Source organism: Oryctolagus cuniculus, chromosome 2, assembly GCF_964237555.1.
Source record: "Oryctolagus cuniculus chromosome 2, mOryCun1.1, whole genome shotgun sequence".
NCBI lineage: Eukaryota > Metazoa > Chordata > Mammalia > Lagomorpha > Leporidae > Oryctolagus > Oryctolagus cuniculus.
Genome location: NC_091433.1, coordinates 48,047,422 through 48,073,402, shown reverse-complemented (window position 1 = coordinate 48,073,402; position 25,981 = coordinate 48,047,422).

Genomic DNA, 25,981 nt, shown 5'->3' with positions numbered 1-25,981 from the left:
GGGAGACATGGGTAAAGCAAGACGGGTCATAAACTGATAGTTGGGGAGTAGGCACACTGATGTTGATTGTGCTAGTCTTCCTATTTTGTATATGTCTCAAATATTCATTAGTGAAAAATGTCTCTATAAAATAATAATCCATCCTCTTGGCTAATTATCTCTCCAGCATAGCCTTACTTAGTAGATAAATGGATTCAGTGGCAGCAAACCCCTGGAGCTGTTCATGTCTGTTAATAAAAACTGCAGGGCCAGTGCTGTGGCATAGCGGTTAAAGCTGCCACCTGCAGTGCTGGCATCCCATATGGGTGCCAGTTTGAGTCCCAGCTGCTCCACTTCCGATCCAGCTCTTTGCTGTGGCCTGGGAAAGCATTAGGAGATGGCCCAGGTCCATCCTTGGGCCCCTGCATGCCCAAGAGAGATCCAGAAGAAGCTCCTGGCTCCTGGCTTCAGATCAGTGTAGTTCCAGCCATTTTGGCCACTTGGGGAGTGAACCAGCGGACAGAAGACTTCTCTCTCTCTCTCTTTCTCTACCTCTGCCTCTCTGTAATTCTGACTTTCAAGTAAATAAATAAATCAAAAAAAAAAAAACAGTTAGAAAATGCTTTGAGATTTAAAAATGAAAAATACTATAAAATGGTAAATATTATTATGATCTCGGAATTACATAAATTAAATTTTAAAAATTGGTGGGGTTGGCATTGTGGTACAACAGGTTAAGCCTCCACTTGCAATGCCAGCATCCCATACCAGAGTGTTCTACTTCTGATCCGGCTCCCTGCTAAGGCACTAGCTTTAGTCTGCCCCAGCCTGGCAGTTGTGACCATCTGGGGAATGAACCAGTGGATGGAATGTGTGTGTGTGTGTGTATGTGTGTGTCACTCTGCCTTTCAAATAAATACTGTTGGATTAGTGATACACTTTAGTTCTCTGATGATGGTAACTTTGTCTTACCCACTATCTCCCAACAGACTGTTCTGCCTTTGGATTCTCCCCTACTGCCTAGCCTTAGATTTGAAGCTGCCTTAAAGACAAATGACATGGGGCCCAGCATTGTAGAACAATAGCTGAAGCTGCCATCTTTAAAGCCAGCATCCCATTATCCAGCACTGGTTGGAGTCTGATCCAGCTCCCTGCTAATGCACCTGGGAAAGCAGCGGAAGATGGCTCAAGTACTTGGGCCTCTGTCACCCACATGGGAGACTGGGATGGAGTTTTAGGCTCCTGGCTAGTCTTTTGTGGCTATTTGGGGAGTGAACCAACATATGGAAGATCTCTTTCTTTCTCTTACTGTCTTTCTCTGTAACTGCCTTTCAAATATATAAATAAATCTTTAAAGAGAGAAAGAGACAGAAATGGCACGATCTTGGGTAAAAGCCATAAATGTGGCAAATTTTTGCTTCTCTAAAATAATCTGCTTAAGGCCTTTGACATGACTTGATTCCTATTGTATACCTTTATTACTTTTCTTCTATTCATAGATATTTTGAGAATGTATGTGACATTATTTGCAATTACTGGCCATGGATCACTAATTTTTTTCTACCATTCCATCAGCAACAGCCCGTCATCTACCACCACCATCACTTAGATACCCCTTGCTGGTGCAAAAACCTCTGTGTGTAGGACCAGCTTAGATATTTCTGTTGGCTGGACCTACTTATGGCCCAGTTGATTTAAATATCAGTGATATAGTCATGACCGGGCATGATAATCATTCATAACTTAAGATAACAGTACACAAAGTTTACATTTTATATTTCCTATAATAGTACCTTTAAGAAGTCTATTTTAAATATACAAGAGTGTTGTATTTCTCTGTTCACAGAAAAGAGAATTAAAAGATGTTTGAATGCATAAGTATAAAGCTTACACATTTGATAGTAAGGACAGAAAGCACTGCTGTGAGAATCCTTGAGCACCCATTGTTGGGGTCATACAAGCAGAGACCTCATGCATATTATCTTTTGAATTTCAACAAAACAAAGCTAAAAGGTATTTTAAATCAATTCAACAGGAAGATACAACGATTATCAATGTCTATGCACCTAATTACAGGGCACTGGTTTATTTAAAAGATTTTTTAAGGGACTTAAAGGGAGACTTAGACCCCAATACAATAGTACTGGGGGACTTCAATACTCCACTCTCAGAAATAGACAGATCAACAGGACAGAAGATCAACAAGGAGACAGCAGATTTAAATGACACTATAGCCCAAATGGATCTAACAGATATATACAGAACTTTTCATCCTACACATAAAGCATTTACATTCTTCTCAGCAGTACATGGAACCTTCTCTAGGATTGACCACATACTAGGCCATAAAGCAAGTCTCAGCAAATTCAAAGAATTAGAATCATACGATACAGCTTCTCAGACCATAAAGGAATGAAGTTGGAAATTAGCAACTCAGGAATCCCTAGAGCATATGCAAACACATGGAGATTGAACAACATGCTCCTGAATGAACAATGGGTCATAGAAGAAATTAAGCGAGAAATCAAAAATTTTCTGGAAGTAAATGAGGATAACAGCACAACATACCAAAACTTATGGGATACAGCAAAAGCAGTGTTAAGAGGAAAGTTTATATCAATAGGTGCCTACATCAAGAAATTAGAAAGGCACCAAATAGATGAGCTTTCAATTCATCTCAAGGATCTAGAAAATCTGCAGCAAACCAGACCCAAATCTAGTAGGAGAAGAGAAATAATTAAAATCAGAGAAGAAATCAACAGGATTGAATCCAAAAAAAATTACAAAAAATCAGCCAAACGAGGAGCTGGTTTTTTGAAAAAATAAACAAAATTGACACCCCATTGGCCCAACTAACTAAAAAAAAGAAGAGAAAAGACCCAAATCAATAAAATCAGAGATGAAAAAGGAAACATAACAACAGACACCACAGAAATAAAAAGAATCATCAGAAATTACTACAAGGACTTGTATGCCAGCAAATAGGGAAATCTATCAGAAATGGACAGATTCCTGGACACATGCAACCTACCTAAATTGAACCAGGAAGACACAGAAAACCTAAACAGACCCATAACTGAGACAGAAATTGAAACAGTAATAAAGGCCCTCCCAACAAAGAAAAGCCCAGGACTATATGGATTCACTGCTGAATTCTACTAGGCATTTAAAGAAGAAATAACTCCAATTCTTCTCAAACTATTCAGAACAATCGAAAAAGAGGGAGTCCTCCCAAATTCATTTTATGAAGCCAGCATCACCTTAATTCCTAAGCCGGAAAAAGATGCAGCATTGAAAGAGAATTACAGACCAATTTCCCTGATGAACATAGATGCAAAAATCCTCAATAAAATTCTGGCCAATAGAATGCAGCAACACATCAGAAAGATCATCCACCCAGACCAAGTGGGATTTATCCCTGGTATGCAGGGATGGTTCAATGTGTGCAAAACGATCAATGTGATACACCACATTAACAGACTGCAGAAGAGAAACCATATGATTATCTCAATAGACACCGAGAAAGCATTTGATAAAATACAACACCCATTCATGATGAAAACTCTAAGCAAACTGGGTATGGAAGGAATATTCCTCAATACAATCAAAGCAATTTATGAAAAACCCACGGCCAACATCCTATTGAATGGGGAAAAGTTGGAAGCATTTCCACTGAGATCTGGTACCAGACAGGGATGCCCACTCTCACCACTGCTATTCAATATAGTTCTGGAAGTTTTAGCCAGAGCCATCAGGCAAGAAAAAGAAATTAAAGGGATACAAATTGGGAAGGAAGAACTCAAACTATCCCTCTTTGCAGATGATATGATTCTTTATTTAGGGGACCCAAAGAACTCTACTAAGAGACTATTGGAACTCATAGAAGATTTTGGCAAAGTAGCAGGATATAAAATCAATGCACAAAAATCAACAGCCTTTGCATACACAGGCAATGCCATGGCTGAGGAAGAACTTCGAAGATCAGTCCCATTCACAATAGCTACAAAAACAATCAAATACCTTGGAATAAACTTAACCAAGGACGTTAAAGATCTCTATGATGAAAATTACAAAACCTTAAAGAAAGAAATGGAAGAGGATACCAAAAAATGGAAAAATCTTCCATGCTCATGGATTGGAAGAATCAATATCATCAAAATGTCCATTCTCCCAAAAGCAATTTATAAATTCAATGCAATACCAATCAAGATACCAAAGACCTTCTTCTCAGATCTGGAAAAAATGATGCTGAAATTCATATGGAGACACAGGAGACCTCGAATAGCTAAAGCAATCTTGTACAACAAAAACAAAGCCGGAGGCATCACAATACCAGATTTCAGGACATACTACAGGGCAGTTGTTATCAAAACAGCATGGTACTGGTACAGAAACAGATGGATAGACCAATGGAACAGAATAGAAACACCAGAAATCAATCCAAACATCTACAGCCAACTCATATTTGATCAAGGACCCAAAACCAATTCCTGGAGTAAGGACAGTCTATTCAATAAATGGTGCTGGGAAAATTGGATTTCCACGTGCAGAATCATGAAGCAAGACCCCTACCTTTCACCTTATACAAAAATTCACTCAACATGGATTAAAGACTTAAATCTACGACCCGACACCATCAAATTACTAGAGAGCATTGGAGAAACCCTGCAAGATATAGGTACTGGCAAAGACTTCCTGGAAAATACCCCAGAAGCACAGGCAGTCAAAGCCAAAATTAGCATTTGGGATTGCATCAAATTGAGAAGTTTCTGTACTTCAAAAGAAACAGTCAGGAAAATGAAGAGGCAACCGACAGAATGGGAAAAAATATTTGCAAACTGTGCAAGAGATAAAGGGTTGATAAGCAGAATCTACAAAGAAATCAAGAAACTCCACAACATCAAAATAAACAACCCACTTAAGAGATGGGCCAAGGACCTCAATAGACATTTTTCAAAAGAGGAAATCCAAACGGCCAACAGACACATGAAAAAATGTTCAAGATCACTAGCAATCAGGGAAATGCAAATCAAAACCACAATGAGGTTTCACCTCACCCTGGTTAGAATGGCTCACATTCAGAAATCCACCAACAATAGATGCTGGAGAGGATGTGGGGAAAAAGGGACACTAACCCACTATTGGTGGGAATGCAAACTGGTTAAGCCACTGTGAAAGTCAGTCTAGAGATTCCTCAGAAACCTGAATATAACCCTACCATACAACCCAGCCATACCACTCCTTGGAATTTACCCAAAGGAAATTAAATTGGCAAACAAAAAAGCTGTCTGCACATTAATGTTTGTTGCAGCTCAATTCACAATAGCTAAGACCTGGAACCAACCCAAATGCCCATCAACAGTAGACTGGATAAAGAAATTATGGGACATGTACTCTATAGAATACTATACAGCAGTCAAAAACAATGAAATCCAGTCATTTGCAACAAGATGGAGGAATCTGGAAAACATTATGCTGAGTGAATTAAGCCAGTCCCAAAGGGACAAATATTATATGTTCTCTCTGATCAGCGACAACTAACTGAGCACCAAAGGGGAAACCTGTTGAAGTGAAATGGACACTATGAGAAACAGTGACTTGATCAGCTCTTGTCCTGACTGTTAATGTACAATGTAATACTTTATCCATTTTAGTATTTTTTTTTGTTCTAGTACCATTGGTTGAACTCTGTAAGCAACACACAATTATTCTTAGGTGTTTAAATTTTAACTGAAAAGTGATCCCTGTTAGGAATTTGGAAAACATTATGCTGAGTGAAATAAGCCAGTCCCAAAGGGACAAATATCATATGTTCTCCCTGATCGGTGACAACTAACCGAGCACCAAAAAGGAAATCTGCTAAAGTGAAATGAACACCATGAGAAACGGTGACTTGATCAGTCCTTGCCCTGACTGTTGATGAACAACTTAATACGTTATCCCTCTTAGTATTTTGTTTGTTTGTTTGTTCTACTTAATACTTTTGGTTGAATACTGTAATCAATACACAGTTATTCTTAAGTGTTGAAACTTAACTGAAAAGTGATCGCTGTTAAATATCAGAGTGGGAATAAGAGAAGGAAGAGATGTGCAATTCAGGACATGCTCAAGCTGACTTGCCCCAAATGGTAGAGTCAGAAATATACCAGGAGATTCCAATTCAATCCCATCAAGGTGACATGTACCAATGCCATCTCACTAGTCCAAGTGATCAATTTCTATTCACAATTGATCATAATGATAGGACTAAGAGCCAAAGGGATCACATAAACAAGACTAGTGTCTGCAAATACTAACTGATAGAATAAAAAAGGGAGAGAACGATCCTACATGGGAAGCGAGATACACAGCAGACTCATAGAATGGCAGATGTCCTAAACAGCACTCTGGCCTCAGAATCAGCCCTTAAGGCATGCAGATCCAGCTGAAAAGCCCATGAGAGTATTTCAGGCATGGAAAGCCAAGACACTCTGGCAAAAAAAAAAAAAAAAAAAATGACCTAAATGAAAGATCTCCACGAGTGAGAAAGAACAGGTCATCAAAGAAGGAGGTACCTTTCTCTGAAGGGAGGAGAGAACTTCCACTCTGACTACGACCTTGTCTAAATATGATCAGAGTCGGTGAACTCAAAAGGCTTCCATAGCCTTGGCAACTCATGACAAGAGGCTAGGGTGATTACTGATGCCATAAACAAGAATGTCAATTTGTTAAGTCAACAACAGGAGTCACTGTGCCCTTACTCCTCATGTAGGATCTCTGTCCTTAATGTGCTGCACATTGTGATTTAATGCTATAACTAGTACTCAAACAGTATTTTTCACTTCGTGTTTCTATGTGGGTGCAAACTGTTGAAATCTTTACTTAATATATGCTAAACTGATCTTCTGTATATAAAGAGAATTGAAAATAAATCTTGATGTGAATGGAAGGGGAGAGGGAGCGGGAAAGGGGAGGATTGTGGGTGGGAGGGAAGTTATGGAGGGGGGGGGGAAGCCATTGTAATCCATAAGCTGTACTTTGGAAATTTATATTCGTTAAATAAAAGTTAAAAAAATAAAAAAGATGGTAATTAAACAAATACCTTATGTTTGCAGATAAAGTTGTTTGTTTTTCCTGCGATTGGTCTACACTGGAAACACACAGGATGCCAGGATTTGTTTGTAAGTTGCTTTAGTGTGCAGTGACATTTGAAAAGTGTCCTTGCAGTAGCGCTTTGAAGAGCCTGAGAGAGAACACTGCTCTGTCAGTACAACATACTTAGTGTGTATATGGGGGTGTGGGGGGCAAGAAAGAAAATTGAGATAATCACCCAAAATAAAAGTTCCAACTAAGAGCATAACGTGTCAACTATTGACTGGCAAGCCCCTAATGGCCTAAAACAACAATAAACGGTGTTACACTGTCTATTGTCTCTCACAGTTTCTGTGAGTCAAAAGTACAGGAGCACCTGGGGTGGGTGTTTCCGGTTCATAGCTCACAGATCTCTCATGAGGTTGCAGTCAATGTTCAATGCCAAGACTGCAGACATGGACAGCTTGACTGGGACAGAGTATCTGATTTCGAGTGTCACAGGTCACAAGTTGGTGCTGGCTGTTGGCACACCTCAGTTCCTTGCCACCTGGCCCTGTTCAGAGGACCGGTCAGGCATCCTCACAACATGGCAACTGGTTTCCCAGAAGGAATAACCCAACAGAGAACAAAGGAGCAATCACTTATCTTATTGTTATGGAGCCTCAGAAGTTGCACACCATCATTTCTATAATATCCTATTGATGTCATGTGGGAGAGGACTGTACAAGGGTCTAAATGCTGGGGGTGGGGGCCGGTGTTGTGGCATAGCAGGTAAAGCCACCGCCTGCAATGCCGACATCCCACATGGGTGCTGGTTTGAGCCCCGGCTGCTCCACTTCCAATCCAGCTCTCTGCTATGGCCTGGGAAAGCAGTGGAAGATGTTTTAAGTTCTTGGGCCCCTGTACCCATGTAGGAGACCCAGAAGAAACTCCTGGCTCTTGGCTTCAGATCGGCACAGCTCTGGCCGTTGCAGCCAACTGGGGAGTGAACCATCAGATGGAAAACACCTCTCTCTCTCTCTCTCTCTCTCTGCCTCTCCTTCTCTTTGTGTAACTCTGACTTTCAAATAAATAAATAAATCTTTAAAAAAAAATGCCAGGGGGTGAGAATCATTGAGGACCTTCGTGGGTTCTAGGTGCCCTGATAACTCATGTGAACATCAATTCCTCAAAAGTTGCAAATCTAGCCGGCGCCACGGCTCACTAGGCTAATCCTCCACCTGCGGCGCCGCGCCGCAGGTTCTAGTCCCAGTCGGGGCACTGGATTCTGTCCTGGTTGCCCCTCTTCCAGTCCAGCTCTCTGCTGTGGCCCGGGAAGGCAGTGGAGGATGGCCCAAGTACTTGGGCCCTGCACCTGCATAGGAGACCAGGAGAAGCACCTGGCTTCTGGCTTCGGATCAGCGCAGTGCACCGGCCACAGCACACCGGCCACGGCGGCCATTGGAGAGTGAACCAACAGTAAAAGGAAGACCTTTCTCTCTGTCTCTCTCTCTCACACTGTTCACTCTGCCTGTTAAAAAAATAGTTGCTGTCGCTCCCCCTCTTCGTGGAGGAGCAACACAGGACCCTGCGCTGTTCTTTCTGTCTGCTCGGCCCTCCCCGGGTTTGCTGCTGGTTCTTCCCGGGTTGGCTACTATCCCTTCCACCTCCGTGGAAGGGCAGTTCCCCCTGGCCGCATTCCCCACTTCCGCAGGGGAGCGGCACACCGCCGGCCGGCTCTTCTCGGGGGCTGCACGGGTTCCCTTAGATGTTCCCCATAGATGTTCCCGGTGCATGCCGTCTCTCTCCTCCTTTATAGTCCTCCTCCGCCAATCCCAACTCGGCTGCCCACACGCCGAGTACGCTGCTCTCCAATCAGGAGCAAGTCCTACAATTTATTAGTTGAACTGGAGGCAGCTGTGCGGAAGCTGTTTACTTCTCTCCCAGCGCCATATTGTGGGAGAGCAGATGCATAGAATAAGTCTTAATTCGAGTAACTTAGTCTAGTCCGGATTGCTCCCCACAGATCCCCCTTTCTTTTTATTTTTGGCGTTGATACGCGCCTGTCTTCGGTGTCCCGTGGCACACACTCTGCTCTACTTGCTAGAGTTGCCACAGGCTCTTACAAGTCCTATCAATCAGGAAAACCGAATCCGGGTCCTCTCTTCGCCATGTTGTGAGGAGGTTTTTAGGCGCTGATGCGTGCCTGTGTTCGGTGCCCTGCAGCGCATGCTCTGCTCTGCCTGCAGGGGACTTACAAGACCTATCAGGCAAACCGAATCCAAGCCTTCTCATTGCCTTATTGTGGGGGAGACTTATTAGTGTTGGTTCGTGCCTATCTTCGGTGACCTGCAGCTCATACTCTGGTCGAGCTGCTTGCTGGCGCTTACCGCCTTAAATCAGGCAGACCGAATCCAAGCTTAATATTGTTGTATTGTGGGGAAGCCTTACTGATGTTAATTCGTGCCTGTCTTCGGTGACCTGCGGCGCATAAGCTGCTAGCTGCCCGCAGGTGCTCATCGCCTCACTTGATTAGGCAGACCGAATCCAAGCTCTCACATTGCAGTGTTGTAGGGAGGCCTTTTTATTTCTCTATTTCTCTATCTCCGGGCATTCCTATTTCTCCCATTTTACTTCTATCTTCCAGCATTCCTATTTTTCTCACTTTACTTCTAAACTTCTGTTTCTCTTATCCCTGCGGCTTTCCGGCACCTCACCCCGCCGGCGGGTTCCCGGCTCTGCGCCGCTTCAGCCCGCGCGCCTCTCTCATCTGCGCGCCTCTCTCATCTGCGCAGCTTCCCGGCTTTGCGCGGCTCGGCTTCGCGCGCTCCGCGGTCTCCACGCTTAACCCTTTCGCGTCTGAACCACGGCCTACGCCAGCCCCGTTCCCTATCTATTCACGCCCCGTGCTCTCTCTGCACGCGGCGGCTTCCACGAGTAACACAGCGTAGCTTACGTGTCCGCCACTAGCATTCAATCTAAGTTCCCCGGGCTAGCCTGGCGAATTCAACCCAGCGTACGTCTCCGCCCCACGGTTTGGCTTCCCGTCCTTTGCTCCCCGGGCTAATCAGACGGATCCCAATCTGGCTTACGTCTCAGCTTCTGGTTTCAACTTTTCGCCCCCTATTCCCGGGCTAACTTGAGAATCCCAAAGTGGCTTTCGTATCCGCCTCGGCCTGCCCCCCGCGGCTTCAATTTCCCTAACATTTTTCTCTACCCGGTATGTTTCCCCAAACTTTCCTCCAACGATATTCCTCCCTCATTTCTCCTGGCCTCTCCCCACAGTCCGCGTCCGAGTCTGTTTGTTCTAGCTTTCACTTTTGCTTTCGACCTTAGAGATTTCTCCCAGCTTCCCCCCGTAGTCCGTATCCGAGTCTATGCCTAGGCTTTCTTTTCTTTTTTTTTTTTTTTTTTTTTTTTTTGACAGGCAGAGTGGACAGTGAGAGAGAGAGAGACAGAGAGAAAGGTCTTCCTTTTTGCCGTTGGTTCACCCTCCAATGGCCGCTGCGGCCGGCGCGCTGCGGCCGGCGCACCGCGCTGATCCGATGGCAGGAGCCAGGAGCCAGGTGCTTTTCCTGGTCTCCCATGGGGTGCAGGGCCCAAGCACCTGGGCCATCCTCCACTGCACTCCCTGGCCACAGCAGAGAGCTGGCCTGGAAGAGGGGCAACCGGGACAGAATCCGGCGCCCCGACCGGGACTAGAACCCGGTGTGCCGGCGCCGCTAGGCGGAGGATTAGCCTAGTGAGCCGCGGCGCCGGCCCTATGCCTAGGCTTTCAATAGCTTCTTCCGGCTCCTTTTTCGTCCGGCTTTTCCCTAGGCTGTTTCGAGTCTATGCCTAGGCTTTCAATAGCTTCTTCCGGCTCCTTTTTCGTCCGGCTTTTCCCTAGGCTGTTTGCTAGTTTCTCTCTCCGATATTTTCCCTAGGCTGTTTGCTAGTTTCTCTCTCCGATATTTTCCCAGTTCTTCCCGTTTCTTCCCTCCTAAGTTTGCTATCCGTCCTAGGTTTCCTATCCGAGCTAGATTTCCTATCCGAGCTAGGTTTCCTATCCGAGCTAGGTTTCCTATCCGAGTCACGGCACCATTATGTCGCTCCCCCTCTTCATGGAGGAACGACACTGAACCCTGCCTAGGCTTCATATCCGAGTCACGGCACCATTATGTCGCTCCCCCTCTTCGTGGAGGAGCAACACAGGACCCTGCGCTGTTCTTTCTGTCTGCTCGGCCCTCCCCGGGTTTGCTGCTGGTTCTTCCCGGGTTGGCTACTATCCCTTCCACCTCCGTGGAAGGGCAGTTCCCCCTGGCCGCATTCCCCACTTCCGCAGGGGAGCGGCACACCGCCGGCCGGCTCTTCTCGGGGGCTGCACGGGTTCCCTTAGATGTTCCCCATAGATGTTCCCGGTGCATGCCGTCTCTCTCCTCCTTTATAGTCCTCCTCCGCCAATCCCAACTCGGCTGCCCACACGCCGAGTACGCTGCTCTCCAATCAGGAGCAAGTCCTACAATTTATTAGTTGAACTGGAGGCAGCTGTGCAGAAGCTGTTTACTTCTCTCCCAGCGCCATATTGTGGGAGAGCAGATGCATAGAATAAGTCTTAATTCGAGTAACTTAGTCTAGTCCGGATTGCTCCCCACAGTTGCAAATCTTCCACCTTGTTAGAGTGTCCTTGCCCTTCAGACTGTCATTGGTCAGTATCTGCAGGAGACTGCTTTAAGGTCTCTGCTGATACCAAAATGCAGACACTGAATTCTCTTGTAGAAAGGGGCATAACATTTGCAAATAATCTACACACATCTTCCCATATGCTTTGAATAATCTCTGAATTACTTATAATACCGAAGACGATGTAAATGCTGTGCAAATGGTTGCCATATTGAACTGTTTAGAGAATAATGACAAGAAAAAAAAGAAGTTTGTACATGTTCAGTACAGACACAGCCATGGTATCCTAACTGCATTTTCAGTCCATGGTTGGCTCAATGCAGATGCAGGGCCCATAGATCCAAAAGGCTGACTGTAATCAAAAACAAGCTCAAACGCCCGCCCCATAGCTGCTGTGAAACCAAATGCCCATCCCAGCATCTGCAGGGGTTCTTGGGGTGGGAACGAGTGGTGGGGTGGGAACGAGTGGTGGGGTGGTGGCTGAAGTTTCTCCCTGTCACCTGTGGCTTGCGGGACTTAGAGGCAGGAGAGCCTTTGCATTTGCCCTCCCTTGCACTCTCCTCGTTTGCACCACCGCATCCACTGAGCACTGCCTTGAGGCTTCAGTCCTCCAAGTACGATGACTCAGAGCCTCAGAGAGCAGGAGACTGCGGGAAGCATAGCCAGCTGGATATTTTACTGAGCACTGCACACAATCTAAGACAGAAAGTGAATCTCTTTAGTTCTTAATGATCCCATTGGCATTCCTACTGCTGAGGAGTGGTCCCTTACAAGCTGCCTACTCAGTCTCTCGTCCAGAAACCCTGAGGCCACATGTTGGACACAAACGTGCACAGCCCAGGTCCTCTTCAAGGAAGGACCAGGGGTTCCAGTTGCTGTAGATGCAGCGAGTGGACAACCTCCAGCTGTCGCCCCTCCAGGGTCTGCATCAGCTGCAGAGCCCCTCACTTGAGGTCACATCCTTCTCAGGTGACCCACATCCGACCAAGGGTATACAAATGCCCAGCCATCTCAATCCACATGGAGACAACTCTGACAAGCTTTTCAGCCCCAGATGGTCCCATACGGCCCCTGCAGGTGTAGGGCCTGCAACATGGCTCAGCCTGTAACTCTTTTCACACCCCTCCCTCCCCCGGTCTTGATCCCCAGGGCTCTCCTCAACAAACACCTGACCCCTAATCTCTCTCAGCATCTGCCTCTCTGCAAATCCAAATTGTAGCACCGCCTGCTATGGTCTGTTACCCCAAAACTCATATGTTGAAGACCTAGCCCCCAAGATGGAGGTCTCTGCAAACTGCATGGGTCATGAGGGCCATGCGTGAGATTAGTGCCCTTAAAAAGAGGTCCCTGGGGCCAGTGCTGTGGCATATCAGGTTAAGCCACCACCTGCAATGCCGGCATCCCATATGGGCGCTGCTTCGAGACCTAGCTGCTCTACTTCCCATCCAGCTCTCCACTATGGCCTGGGAAAGCAGTGGAAGATGGCCCATGTCCTTGGGACTCTGCACCTGCATGGGAGACCCAGAGGAAGCTCCTATCTCCTGGCTTCAGATCTGCCCAGCTCCAGCCATTGTGACCATTTGGGGCATGAACCAGTGGATGGAAGACCTCTCTCTCTTTCTCTCTGCCTCTCTGTAGCTCTGCCTTTCAAATAAATAAATATTTAAAAAATAAAAAGAGGTCCCTCTCCCATCTACCATGTGAGGACACAGCAAGAAGGTGCTGTCTGTGAACCAGAAAGTGAGTCCTCACCAGACAACAGCCTTGGATTTCTCAGCCCCTAGAACTGTGAGAAATAGATTCTGTTGCTTACAAGCCAACAAGCCTGCGGTACTTTGTTATCAAAGCCCAAATGGACCAAGACACCCTCCATCCGCTGGAGTTCTTCCAGAGTTCTCACTCCTGAAACCAAATTTCTCACTCCATTCCTTCTGCAGAGCCAATTAACTGACTCCCTGACTCACACTTTGCCCCTGGCTACAGAGAACCTGAGTTCTATTTTCACACATTCAGGTTGATCCATCAAGGTCTTTGTTAAGACTTTCTCTCCCCAGGGAATTCTAAACTCAAAAGTTAATGCAAGGAATTTTTTCTTTCCCAGTTGAAATAGATTGTCTCCACTTGAATTCGCAGGTTCCTACCCACTGCCTCAACAACAATATTCAACCTTGGTTCCTGGTTCCACCTGTCCCTGCCACCTGGTCAGCCTGCTTGCCCTTCACAGCCTAATCCCCACACACCTTGTTCACATGCTGTTTGCATAAGATTCTTGTCACCAACCCCTCTCCCTCTGTCCCTTTCCCCACCTCCCCAGAGCAGGGCCAGCTACCCTGCCACCTTGCAGACTCATCCCAAATGAACCAAAAAGAGAAAAAAGTTGTATTGACTGTAGCACCCTAGCACAAAGAATTATTCCTTTTGTGTGGGTTTGTGGTGTTTCAGAACCAAGCAAGGCCCATGTCACACATTTTGGGGTTCACTTTCACATTATGTCTGACTCTGCAGATGAAGCTGTGTTCCCGACTCCATTCGCAGCACCTGCAGCCCTATTATCCTGGGCCAGGCTTTGCTTCTGCCAGTCTCTCCACCACAGTGTGGATCCCTCTCTGCCTCCAGTACCGAGCTGTGCCAGAGCCTGCCTGTCTGCTATTGTTTGGATATAGTTTGTGTCCCCAAAGGTTATCATGCTGGAAGTTTGGGCCCCAGCATGGCAATGAGAGAGATGGCTGAACTTTTAAGAGTTGGGGCCTGGTGGGAGGTGGTTGGTTAATGGGACCACTGCTCTCAGAAGGGATTAACGCTATTCTCATGGACTGGGTGAGTTCTCACGAGAGCAGGTTGTTATCAAGCGAGAGCGCTCCGTGCACTGGGCCTCATCTACTCGCAGCCACTTCCTTCCTGCTTCTCCGTGACACTGTGATATAGCTAAGGGGACCCTTGCCAGAGACTGAGAGGTAGAGCCACCCCATCTTGGACTTTTAGCCCCCATAACTGGAAAATTTAAAAAAAAAAAACTTTTCTTTATAAACTATCCAGCTTCAAGTATTCTGTTAGAATAACACAAAAGTGACTCAGACACAGTAATTTCAAGAGAGGGCTGCTTCCTGGTTCTCCCAGGAACATGAGCTCCCCAGGCATTTTGACTTAGACCTCGTGTGCTTCTCCCAATCCACACTGCACATGCTGTCCTGGGCTGATGTCTTCCGTCTCCTCAGCCAGCCCTGTGCCTAGCCCTCCAAGCTGAGCCTCCAAGAAAGAATCTTAAAATTGTTCCCCAACCTTGTACATTGCTGGTGGCAATGTAAATTGGTACAGCCATTATAGAAAACAATATGAAGCTTCCTGAAATAATTAAAAATAAAGCTAACATATGATCCAGAAGTCCCACTATGGCATATATATGCAAGAAAATGAAATCAGAATCCCCAAGATACATCTGCATCCTCATGTTTATTGCAACACTATTCACAATAGCCAAGATATGGAATCACCCTAAATGCCTATCAATGGATGATTGGATGAAGAAACTGTGGTACATAAACACAGTAGGACACAATTCAGCCATAAAAAAAAAAAAAGAAAAAATCTTGCCATTTTTAACAACATGGGTGAACCTAGAGGACATTATTCTGTTACATAAGTCATAGAAAGACAAATACTGCCCAATCTCACTTACACATGGAGAGTGAAAAAGTTGATCTCAAAGAAACAGAGTAAAATGGTGGTTACCAGATTCTGGAGGGCAGAGGAAACAGTGAAATATTGGTCAAGGGGTACAAGTTTCAATCGTGCACCATGAGTGAGTTGTGAGGAGCTAGTATAGAGATGCTGACTATAATTGACAGCACTATATTGCAAACTGGAAATTTGCTAAGGGGAGTACATATTTTTTTTTTTTGACAAGCAGAGTTGGACAGTGAGAGAGAGAGAGAGACAGAGAGAAAGGTCTTCCTTTTTCCATTGGTTCAACCCTCCAAATGGCCACTACAGCCGGCGCTCTGCACAGATCCGAAGCCAGGAGCCAGGTACTTCTCCTGGTCTCCCATGGGGTGGCCCCAAGCACTTAGGCCATCCTCCACTGCACTCCCTGGCCATAGCAGAGAGCTGAAGGTACATCTTAAGTGAACTCACCACAGAAGGAAAGAAAAGGAAGCAAAGAAGACAGGGAGGGAGGGATGGAAAGAGGAGAGAGAAAGAGAGACAGAGAGAAAGGAATGAGGGAAGGAAGGAAGGAAGGAAGGAAGGAAGGAAGGAAGGAAGGAAGGAAGGAAGGAAGGAAGGAAGAAAAGAAGGAAGGAAGGAAGGAAGGAAGGAAGGAAGGAAGGAAGGAAGGAAGGAAGGAAGGAAGGAAGGAAGGGAGGGAGGGAGGGAGGGAGGGAGGGAGGAAGGAAGGAAGGAAACTGTATGGGGGGGTTGAATACTTTAATTAGCTTGATTATGGTGATTAGTTCATAATGTACATGTATATCAAAACATCACATTGTACACCACAAATATATACAAATTTTATTTGCATTTACACATCACTAGAGCTGGGTGAGGTGGAGACTGTCCCCTCTTCCTAAATTGCCTTCCTCTCTTCCTACTCCAAATCTAGCCATCTTTCCTTGCCTGTTTCCACCCACAAAAATCTCTTCTTCTCTTGATTCCTCTCATGCTTAAAAACAGAACCAATTTAGTACATAATTATATTCTTCCTTTATTTACTCACTGCCTTGTGTGTGTCACGTCTCGCCTCTAATTTGTAAACTCATTAAGTACACAGACTGTCTTTATACAATGCTGTAATCATATTAGGCTGACTCATTCATTAATTCACCCGCTATTTCAGAGACTACTATGTCCCAGACATTGTTCAAGAGACCCACATACAGAAGCTGAGGCAGCAAAAGTCCACAGGGTCCCCGCTCTCATAGAGAGAAGACAATCAAATAATCACACAAATCACTGCACAGTGACACCAGAGACCTTCATGGAGAACAGTATAGCAGTTCCTTAAGAAAACTGAAACAGAATTACCACATGCCCCAACAATCCTATCCTGGGTATATACCCGAAAGAACTGAAAACAAAGTCTAGAAGAGATCATTCTATACCTGGTCCAGAGCAGAACTATTCATAATAGCTGAAAGGTGGAAACAACCCTCACATCCATCCATGGATAAGTGGGTGAACAAAATGTGGTCTATACATGATCGTACAATGGAGTAGAAGCCAGCCTTAGAGAAGGAAATTCTGACACGTATTATGAGTTGGCTGAATTACACTAAGTGAAATAAACCAGTCACAAAAGGGCAAAGATGTATAATTTCATTTATATGTGGCCCCTAGAATAGTAAAATTCATAGAGACAGAAAATGGAATGAGAGCTGCCAGGAAAGGGGGTGGGGAGAGTGGGAAACATGTTTTCTTTTTTTAATTATTTATTTACTTGAGAGAAAGAAAGGCATAGTCAGAGAGAGAGCTCTCATCCGCTGATCTACTCTCCAAATGTCTGCAATAGCCAGGAGCTGGGAACTCAATCCAGGTCTCTCATGTGGGTGGCAAAAACCCAATTATTAGATTCATCACCACTGCCTCCCAAGATACACATATGCAAGATGCAGGAATAGGGAGCTGAAGCCAGGCATTGAACCCAGGCATTCCAATATGGGATGTGGGTGTCCCAACCAACATCCTAACCACTAGGCCAAATGCCTGCCCAGGAGTAGTGTTTAATGAGCACAGGGTTTCAGTTTAGGATGATGTAAAGAGTACTGTGAATGTATTTAATGTCACTGTACACCTACAAATGGTTAATATGGTAAATTTCTATATTAGGCATAGTAAGAGATTAGCAATAATAATAAACTAGAACAATTATAACAATATTTTATAATAAAAGTTATTTTAAAATGAATTGTTTATTTCTGGAATTTTCCATTTAATATTCTCATACCACAGTTGGCCACAGGTAACTAAAATATTAGAAAGCAAAACCTCAGATAAGGGGAGACTGCTATATACCCAAGATTCATCAGAGGAGATTACCAAGGCAGATTCCTGCACCCCTATAGTCCGACTCAGAAGGGCTGGTGTGAGATCCTGACACATGTGTTTTATTTATTTATTTGAAAGGCAGAGCTACAGAGAGGCAGAGGCAAAGAAAGAGAGAGAGGTCTTCCATCCACTGGTTCACTCCCCAAATGGCCACAACAGCCAGAGCAGAGCCTATCTGAAACCAGGAGCCAAGAGCTTCTTCTAGGTCTCCCTCATGGGTGCAGGGCCCAAGGACTTGAGCCATCTTCTACTGCTTTGCCAGGCCACAGCAGAGAGCTAGATCAGAAGTGGAGCAGGCCGGTGCCACGGCTCAATAGGCTAATCCTCGGCCTGCAGCGCTGGCATACCGGGTTCTAGTCCCGGTTGGGGCGCCGGATTCTGTCCCTGTTGCTCCTCTTCCTGTCCAGCTCTTGCTGTGGCCTGGGAGTGCAGTGGAGGATGGCCCAAGTGCTTGGGCCCTACACCCGCATGGGAGACCAGGAGAAGCACCTGGCTCCCAGCTTCGGAGCAGCATGATGCGCCAGCTGCAGCCATTGGAAGGTGAACCAACGGCAAAAGGAAGACCTTTCTCTCTGTCTCTCTCTCGCTGTCCACTCTGCCTGTCAAAAAAAAAAAAAAAAAAAAAGTGGAGCAGCCAGGGCTTGAATCGGCGCCCATAGGGGAATGCCAGCACTGCAGGGGGCAGCTTTACCCACTATGCCACAGCACCGGCCCCAACATGTGTTTTAAATAATGCACCTCCACCAAGTGACTTCATAGCAGACCTCCTGGAGACACATGCTTGTGAGATTCTGAGAGGATCACTGCTGATTTTGCAAGCCTCAAACTGCCAGCTTAAATCACTGTTATTAATTTGCCATTCATTTTTAAGGTTAGGAGCTGAAACAAGTCATTTCAGAATGGACTCACCATCTGAAGAAAATAAATGGGACAGGAAAAGATACATATTCACATGATGCCTGTATCTCAAACTGCTTTATAGACCAGACAACCTTCTCCAACTTTCTGGAAAGCACAGAAATGTACAGTCACACCCTGTTCTGTAAACAGATCAGTGATGGTAGGCACAATGCAGTAATATAAGTTTTCCACAAGACAGGAGCTTGGCATGAACTGTGGCTCTCAACCCACCTTTCTATCCCCCAGAGTTCTATGGGGCTTCACTTCCCTAGAGAGGCATGAATAGGTAACACTACAGGCTTATTTTCAGATTAAGGATGTCCAACCAAATAGTACTTACTATTTTGAAGAATCTGACTCACTGTTGCTGTTATTTGTGTATCAAAGCAATCCAGTTGATGTAACTGGGATTCATATGCAGATTTATCAGACGTTGAGAGCTATTGGCTATGTTTTCCAGACCACCATCCTGTCTTGTATCACGAAATTATTAAAATGTTGCCAGTTCCTTAGGGGGCATGAAGAGTTTTACAGGTGGAACGTTCTGATAGAAACAATCAGAAGGCATAGGATTTAATCCTGGCTCTTCCTAGATTGTTTTCTAACTCACCAGGGAGACGAGATACAAATGAATGAAAATGGAAGAACTAAGTATCAAATTGGATGGTCAAACCAGTAAATGGCTTAAAAAGAAGACTGGCTAATGAGTATGTTGCAAAGATTAAAGATCCAGGTAAAACAAAGAAGTGGCCTCTCCTTATTAACAGAACTCTCTTGGCTACACAGTCTGCAAGAGTGTTAGGTACACCTTGTAGTCAGCCCCGCCTACAGCCCTAGGAAAATGAATGTCACACAGTAGCACAGAGCAGCAAATGCGCCATTACCTGCCTTGAGTGGGGAGTGGTTTACTTAGGTTTATAAAATATGCACACTGCTTGGTGATACAGATGATTCCTGAGTTGCAAAGTTTCAACTTAATGACGTTTTGACTTTATAGTGGTGTAAAAGTAATACATGTTCAGCAGAAAATGTACTTTTTGAATTTGCATGTTTTCCTGAGCTCACCATACACAATATGATTCTCTCTCATGATGCTGGAGAGTACAATGATGTTTTACCCCATACCATGTTGCTAAACTGTGATGTTCAGTAGGTTCCGTGTATTAAATGCATTCTTAACTTATACTATTTTCAGCCTATAAAGGGATAATTCGGTCATAACTCCATTGTAAGTCAAGGAACATGTGTATTTCATTACTATATACATGTTGCCAATTTTTACAGAGCTCAGATCCAGTCAAGTTTACTTCTTTGTGGTATAACCACACAGAACAGAGAGTTATCTGCCTTAGCTGACTGAGCTGGAAACCTCCCTTAGACCGATGTGGGGTCACAGGACAACTGTGATCCCACTGGAGGCTGGTAAGGGAAATGCTGACTTCAGGTTGATGGAGTGCAATGCAACAGCCTTGACCTAATAATGATTGTTGAGAGCACATTCAACTAGCTTAGGCTAATAAGCCTGTAGTGTTACCTATTCATGCCTCTCTAGGGAAGTGAAGCCCCATGGAACTCTGGGGGATAGAAAGGTGGGTTGAGAGCCACAGTTCATGCCAAGCTCCTGTCTTGTGGAAAACTCATATTACTGCATTGTGCCTACCGTCACTGATCTGTTTACAGAACAGGGTGTGACTGTACATTTCTGTGCTTTCCAGAAAGTTGGAGAAGGTTGTCTGGTCTATAGAGTGCTCCAAAATCTGAAACTCTTGAACACAACATGATGCCAGCAGTGAAAAATCCACACCTGACCTCATGTGATGAATCACAGTCACTTTGCAGGTGCATTAAAAATATTACATAAAATTACCTTTGGGCTATGTATATGAGGTACGTATGAAACAAGTAAATTTTGAGTTTAAAATTGGGTTCCATCCCCAAGACAGCTTTCATTATATATATGCAAGACCTAAAGCAATCCAAAATTGGGAACACTTCTGGGCCCAAGCATTTAGGGTAAGGAATACTCAGTCTGCACTTGTCATTCCTCACAGCAGGAAATCCAGAGGCTCCAGCTGGCTGGCTCATCCATTAGCTCAATATCCCATATTCTTTTCACATTTCTACCCATTTCCAGGCTTGGGGTCCAGACACAACATCCATCAGAGGAAAAAACTATTAACTTCTTAGCTTATTTTTTTAACTGCCAAACAGTCTCATCATCTGTGCATTCTTTACAAAGCTGTTGCAGAGCACATGGCATGAATATGAAGATGGACTGGAGCTTCGTGGGGTGAGTCCCGGTAAGAACCTTGGGATTCTCCTACTGGATTTTTTTCTTTTTTTAAATTTTTTTTGACAGGTAGAGTGGACAGTGAGAGAGAGAGACAGAGAGAAAGGTCTTCCTTTGCCATTGGTTCACCCTCCAATGGCCACCGCGGCCGGCGCACCATGCTGATCCGAAAGCAGGAGCCAGGTACTTCTCCTGGTCTCCCATGGGGTGCAGGGCCCAAGCACTTGGGCCATCCTCCACTGCACTCCCTGGCCACAGCAGAGAGCTGGCCTGGAAGAGGGGCACCCGGGACAGAATCCGGCTCCCCAACCGGGACTAGAACCCGGTGTGCCGGCGTCGCTAGGTGGAGGATTAGCCTAGTGAGCCACGGCGCCGGCCTCTCCTACTGGATTTTTAAGATTTATTTATTTATTTGAAAGGCAAAGGCAGAGAGAGAGAGAGAGAGAGAGAGAGAGAGAGAGAGAGGTCTTCCATCCACTGATTCACTCCCCAGATGTCTGCAATGGGGGATCCAAAGCCAGGAGCCAGGCAGCTGCATGCGCCCAAGGACTGGGGCCATTTTCTACTGCTTTCCTAGGCCACAGCAGAGAGCTGGATCGGAAGTGGAGCAGCCAGGACTTGAACCGGCACTCAAATGGGATGTTGGTACTGCAGGTGCCGGCCCTCCTACTGGGAGTTAAATCTGACACTACCACTTACCTGCTGAGTGACCTTGGATACATTTACGTAGAGTCTGCACCTGTTTCCTCTTCTATAGCATGAAGGTGATAACAGCACACAAGGCAAAGGTTTGGAGGAAGTAAACAAAATGAGGCATGTCAAATATCTGGCCCTGAGCCTGGTACCTTAGGAGGCCTCAGTAAACAGAACAATCCTTTTTCATTAGGATGATCAACAGGAGAGCAAACAGAACCAAGGCTCGGGCCTGCGCCGTGGCTCAAAAGGCTAATCCTCCGCCTGCAGCGCCGGCACCCTGAGTTCTAGTCCCGATCAGGGCACCGGATTCTGTCCCGGTTGCTCCTCTTCCTGTCCAGCTCTCTGCTGTGGCCCGGGAGTGCACCTGCATGGGAGACCAGGAGAAGCACCTGGCTCCTGACTAGGGATCAGCCGGCTGCAGCAGCCATTGTGGGGTGAACCAACGGAAAAAGGAAGACCTTTCTCTCTGTCTCTCTCTCTCACTGTCCACTCTGCCTGTCAAAAAAAAAAAAAAAAAAAAAAAAAAAAAGAACCAAGGCTTGGTGTTGTAAGTTGAACTTGCAGTTGGGGAGGGAGTCTTTCCAGCATTCCCAGGTGAAGGCCTGGGCAGTGGCGGGAGGTGAGGCAGAGGTGGTGAGACCTGCTTTTAGATAAGTCTCGCGCGTGGCCCCGGGAAAGAGTCAACCACTGCTTCCGGGCAGCCTGCGATGCAACCCTGTCAGTGTGCAGCAGGGGAATTGCTCAGACGCCAAGGCCACAAGACAAGGGCAGGGCCGCCTGCCTCGCAGCACCGCAGGCGGTAGAGTGCAGTGTGCTGTGCGTGCAGCGGCGAAGGTGGGGGCCGGGTGTGGCCGCCACTTCCGTGCCACCATCCCCAGACCAATGCTACACCTCCCGCGCCACCAGGCACGCGGCAGTAGGGGTCCCTGCCGCAAACCCGAAGGCCTTTCCCGCCAGTCCCTGCTTCCTCCCCTCATTCTGCTGGGATGGAAACCAAGGGAGGATTTTTACGGGCGGGTACCAATCCGCGTTGAGCGTGAAAAAGCATGCTCGGTGCCCTTGCCTGTGCCCGGAGAGCAGAAAGGGTGTCCTGTGTTTGTGTTTGCTCTGCTGATCCCCTAATCAACCTTAGGTCTGGGTAAAAGCATCCTCCCATGGAGAGGCTCCAAGGGATCAGAGGATGTCAGGACAGAGAACCAGGCTGGTTTGCTAGTCCAGTCAAGTAAGAGGATTTTAAACTCAATGCGGTGGTGCTAAGGCACCTAAGGGAGGCGCTCTGCTAGTATCTCCTTCCCTGCTGCTGAAAAGCTGAGATTTCCAGAGCCGGCGCCGTGGCTCAATAGGCTAATCCTCCACCTTGCGGCGCCGGCACACCGGGTTCGAGTCCCGGTTGGGGCGCCGGATTCTGTCCCGGTTGCCCCTCTTCCAGGCCAGCTCTCTGCTATGGCCAGGGAGTGCAGTGGAGGATGGCCCAGGTGCTTGGGCCCTGCACCCCATGGGAGACCAGGAAAAGCACCTGGCTCCTGGCTCCTGCCATCGGATCAGCGCGGTGCGCCGGCCGCAGCGCGCCGGCCGCGGCGGCCATTGGAGGGTGAACCAACGGCAAAAAGGAAGACCTTTCTCTCTCTGTCTCTCTCTCTCACTGTCCACTCTGCCTGTCAAAAAAAAAAAAAAAAAAAAAAAAGAAAAGCTGAGATTTCCAAAGCAAAGCGTGCCCCTGGCTGCCTGGAGCACGTGTTAGCAAATTATTGCCACAGGCAGGATGCCGGGTGGCACTAAAGACAGTGGGTCTTACAAAACCAGGCAGGTGGCTACAAATTTTAAACAGCAGCGTTCCAAGCTCCTCCCTATCACTTAAGCTGAGTCAGTTACACAGCTCTTTGAGTCAAAAAAAATCTACAAAATTGCCATAATACAACCCACCCCAAGGATGTAATAAAGAGATTAGCCATGCTAAGAGGAGGCATTTAGGAACTGGGAAAAAAAAAATACTATTATCTTGTCTTTATGTCTTGTGTTTATGTTTTTTCATCAGTTATCTTTGCATTAATCAATCATTTTTATACATTTCACTGAAATAGTAATCTTCTTTACTCAGTTGGGATGGTTTTCAGCTTTTTTTTTTTTTTAACTTATTTGCCTCATGTGACAGAAAGACACAGGTAGACAGAGATCTTTCATCTGCTGTTTCATTCCCCAAATGCCTGTAACAGCCAGGTGGGGCCATACCAAAGCCAGAAGCCCAAAAATCTGCCCTGGTCTCCCATGTGGGTGGCAGAGACCCAAGAACTTGATCCATCACCTGCTGCCTCCCAGGGTGCACATTAGCTTTAAGCAGAGCAGGGGCTGGAACCCAAGTTCTCTAATGTGGGATGCGGAGGCCCCAAGCAGCATTTTCACTGCTGTACAAAACACCTGTCCCAGGTGGGATATTCTTTGAGCATCCCATTACATTTTTCACAAGAGGCAAGTGCCTCTCTCACTTCACCCTAGTCCAGGGCTCTGAGGATTAGATAAGGTATTGTAGGCAAAGGTACAAAGACTTCTATAGATTTTCCATAATTCTTACGAAGGAATGCAGAATTTGGGGCTGAGGTCTGGGGGCAAAATGAACAAGCTCTCTAAGTTGTTCCTGCATCACACCCTTTGGCATAGCTCATTTAATGCTGCATTGATCCATTTCTGTTGCTAATCAAACTCTCGGTTCTGGTCCAAGGTTGAGGGCTTTCATCTAGTGGTTGCTTTCTACCCTGGAGTCCCGAGGAACCCAGGGCCTTGTGTGGTGAAAACCAGGGTGCCTGAGTGTGTGTGCATGCGTGTGTTTGTGCATCTGAATACTCTCTCTTTTTAAAAAGCCAGAGTGGGGCCAGCATTGTGGCACAGTGGTTTAAGCTGCCAAATGTGAAGCTGCAATCCTATGGAAGTGCTGGTTCAAGTCCCAGCTGCTCTGCTTCCTAGCCAGCTCCCTGCTAATGTGTCTGAGAAGGCAGTGGAAGATGGTCCGTACTTTGGCACCTCTCACAGGAGACCCAGATGGAGTTCTAGGCTCCTGGTTTCAGTCTGGCCCAGCCGTGGCTGTTGTAACCATTTAGAAAGTAAACCAGCAGATGGAAGCTCTCTCCCTCTCTCTCTCCCTCTGTAACTCTGCCTTTCGAATAAATAAACAAATCTTAAAACAACAACAACAAAAAGCCCAAGTGTTCAAACATGGAAGTTCCACACTGATGATCTTACCTAACCCTAATTTCTATCCAAGGCCCACACCATCACTGGATAAAGTTCCCAGCCCCCTCATGCCTACTAATGAGGACTGAACACCAACAAGAGTTTTGGAGGGAACAAAACACTTTCAAACCATAGCACATACCAAAACAGCCTTGAGTAAAGTGCTAATTCCCCCATCTTTCCTCAGGGCTCCTTAAAGCCTAGGAAAGCAATGCTCCCTGAGTCTCAGCAGGCTGCAGTCTACAGGCCCAGTGGTGATGAGGCTTCTGCTCGGAGTCAGTGGAATTCTTCCTCTTGCCCCTCTCTTTTGCACACCTCCATATGAGACAGCAGGCAAATCTGGCATTGGCAGCTGTGCAGGCAACAGGTACACTGTGTTCCTCTGGAGGAATGCCAAATGCCCAGGCCTTGGAGCACAGGGTTTGGAGTTCCTGGCAAGGCCAATGCCAGCATCCTTGTGACCTAGATACATTCAGTGCTTGGTCACAGACTTTGGGGGTAGGAAGAGAATGTGCAATGAGAGAGAAGGGGAAAACTTGTTAACATTGTAAAATATTCTCTGAAATTCTTACATGTCTTTTGGAAAAATGAAATACCTGTACTGTTATTAAAGTTCCATTTAAAAAATGACTCTAGGGCAGTATTTTTGTTCAGCAATTAAGATACCACTTGGGACACCCACATTCCATAACGAAATGCCTGATTTCAATTTCCACTTTTAATTTCCAGCTTCCTGCTAATGCACTCCCCAGGAAGCAGCAAGTGATGGCTTAAGTGCTTGGGTCCCTGCTGCCCATGTGGGAGACTTGGATTGAGTTCACCGTTCCTTGCTTCAGCCTGGTCTAACTTGACTGTTGCCAGCATTGGGGAGTAAGCCAGTGGACGGAAGATCTCTGTGTATCCCTGTATTTCTCTCCATCTCTTTAGCTTTCAAATAAATAATTTTTAAAATCTTGTAATGATTCCAATAACATTTCTAATCTTTACAAAAAAATACTAAGAATCCAGTGGTTTAAAAAATAATTTTCTGCAAAGACCTAAATCTATGACCCAATACCATCAAATTATTAGAGAACACTGGGAAAACCCTGCAAGATGTTGGCACAGGCAAAGACTTCTTGCAAAAGACCCCAGAAGCAC